The sequence below is a fragment of the Callithrix jacchus genome, chromosome 1 (genome assembly GCF_049354715.1).
Source record: "Callithrix jacchus isolate 240 chromosome 1, calJac240_pri, whole genome shotgun sequence".
NCBI lineage: Eukaryota > Metazoa > Chordata > Mammalia > Primates > Cebidae > Callithrix > Callithrix jacchus.
The window spans coordinates 90133886-90136412 of NC_133502.1; positions in this window are offsets into that span (position 1 = coordinate 90133886).

The following is a 2527-nucleotide window of genomic DNA, read 5'->3' on the forward strand; positions in this document are numbered from 1 at the left end:
GCCATCCTGTGGGCACTTAATATGTGCAGCCAGTGTTGGGGTGGGGGCAGGCGGACATTTCAAGCAGAAGGTATGCTTGAGAAAAAGGAGTGGTTTGCTTTGTCTGGACCTTCAAGTATTTTGGAACGAATGTTTTGTTTGGTTCATGAAGGAGAGATTGCAGTCTAAGAGTGGGAGAATGACGTGGTCATCTTGATGAATAAAAGGTTTTAAAGATAGTGCTCAGGCTCATTTGACCAACATTTCTTCCTTTATGGCCATCCAGTGAATTCAAGTGAGATGTGAGAGGGAGAAAGGAAACCCCTTTATTGACTCAACAAAACTCTTCCATAAGTTCATATTCTTGCTTCAACAAATCTCATAAAACAATGCAAATCATGGCCCCAGTATAAACTACCAAACATTTCTTCTGCCATAGACTGCTTTTTAAGGTTGTTGGCACCTGTTATATGACCTGTGTGTCTTTTCTGAGATTTTGAGTGTCACATATTTGACCCTGCTTGGTTTACCTTGGACTGAATGAACCGCCTGGATTAGTGATAGACTGAACTTGGACATTCAGGAGGAGCATGCTGAGATAAGCAACACATTAAAAATGATGGCAGAGACACACATGGTGGCTCGCATCTGTAATCCCAGCACTTTAGGAGGCCAAGGTGGGCAGATCACTTGAGGTCAAGGAGTTTGAGACCAGCCAGGCCAACACGGCAAAACCCTGTCTCAACTAAAAATACAAAACTTAGCCGATTGTGGTGGTGCATGCCTGTAATCCCAGCTACTCAGGAGACTGAGGCTTGAGAATCAGTCAAGCCAGGGAGGCAGAGACTGCAGTGAGCCAAAATCGCACCACTGCACTCCAGCCTGGGTGACAGAGGGAAACTCTGTCTCAAAAACAAACCAAACCAACAGCCTGTAGGTGTGCATGATTTTAAAAGAAAGAAAATGACCTTTCCCCTGTATACATTTTAGAGTAAAGAAAGGCAACAAAATATTAAAAATTCTAAGCAGAGAAGTAAAATTTCCTCAGGTCTCTGACCCCTGACCCTGCTTGAAGCAATTCCTAAAGTTCGAGCAGATTATAAAATTGTGCATCTCTGACTGATGTACTTTAGAGTCCCCAGAGGAAATATTTCATTAGGCTTTGGTGAATTAGCCAGAAACTCTGAATGGTTCTCTGGGTGAGGGAGGATTCACCTGCACAGGGCCCTGCTCGTGGCCACTTGCCTACCTGGGAAGGATGCTTTGGCATTCTTTGAGAGGAAGAAGGCCAAGTAAGGTTAAGGCAATACCAGCAAGCTTGTCCTGTCTGCTGACACAGAAAGCTTCTGTGCCTTCTTACCTTGTTTTTGGCCTCACTCAGGTACAGTAACCTCCTGCTTGTCCAGCTGTGAACAAAGCATTCACCCCAGCCTCCATCCTGAGCCTCCCAGCCCCAGCTAGGATTTGAACTCATGGTCCCAAGAGCAGGATGGATTAGCACTCAAGGGCTCCCACGCTGGCTTCATCAAAGCTTTTCTGTGCACATCTCCATTATGTGAATAGCTCTGTTAACCAAACCTATTATCTTTCCCCCTTGGTTTTCAACTTGAGAAAGGGAAAGCAACTTCTTTAATGGCCCACAGATTGATGATTAACATTTTACATGTCCCTGCTGCTAAGTAAAAGAACTGCTTTGTGGACAGTGAAAATGCCTAGGAGAAGGAAGCGGGAGTCAACTTGGTTTATTAAGTTGTGCTGCTTCATTAATCACAATCTTTTTTTATGGCAGCGCTTAAAGGCCCATCCATTGTACTTCTCGGGAATGGGGTAGATCAAAACCAAGTACTTTTAGTGCACCTTTGACATCTGGCATAGCAGCCAGCTATCTGCGATATTGCTCTCAAGCAGTATGGGGAGCTGCATTTACTGTGACCATGCTGGCCCCTCTGATTTAAGCTACTGCAGAGGGCAATGAATTACCTTAAAGGAGCTCCACTGCAGAACTCCAAGTTTTATGCCAGACCCCTGCCGGCTTCCCCACTTTATGAGTATGAACAATCAGACAATTGAACTGATTTGACTTTCCCACTCCTGGAGTTTCATTGCTGCGAACCTGGGGATGTAATGATGGCAATGCCATGCTAAGTGCCGCTCTGACTAGCAGCAGTGCCTGCTGCCCATTCAAGTAGGGCACCCATTCTTGTCAGCTGAAAACTGCTCTGATTTGCAGCAAGGGGGAAAAAAGATCCCATGCAATCAGATTAACTCAACTCTGAATGTTATTTTCATTTAACATTGTGGAACCAGGCAGTGTCCCAATTTTTTTTTAATGGTAAACTCATTAAAAGGCAGGGTTCTTTTGCAAGTAGTCGTATAACACTGATGTGGAAGGCACCTGCCAAGTCCTGATACAGATTGCAGACACATACGTTCATAGAAACTTACATATATAACACACATACACCTACTCCGTAGACAGGCTCAGGCTGTCTTATACAAAGAATCAGCAACATAAATATTTATTGAATTGATTAATTAATCCAAAAAG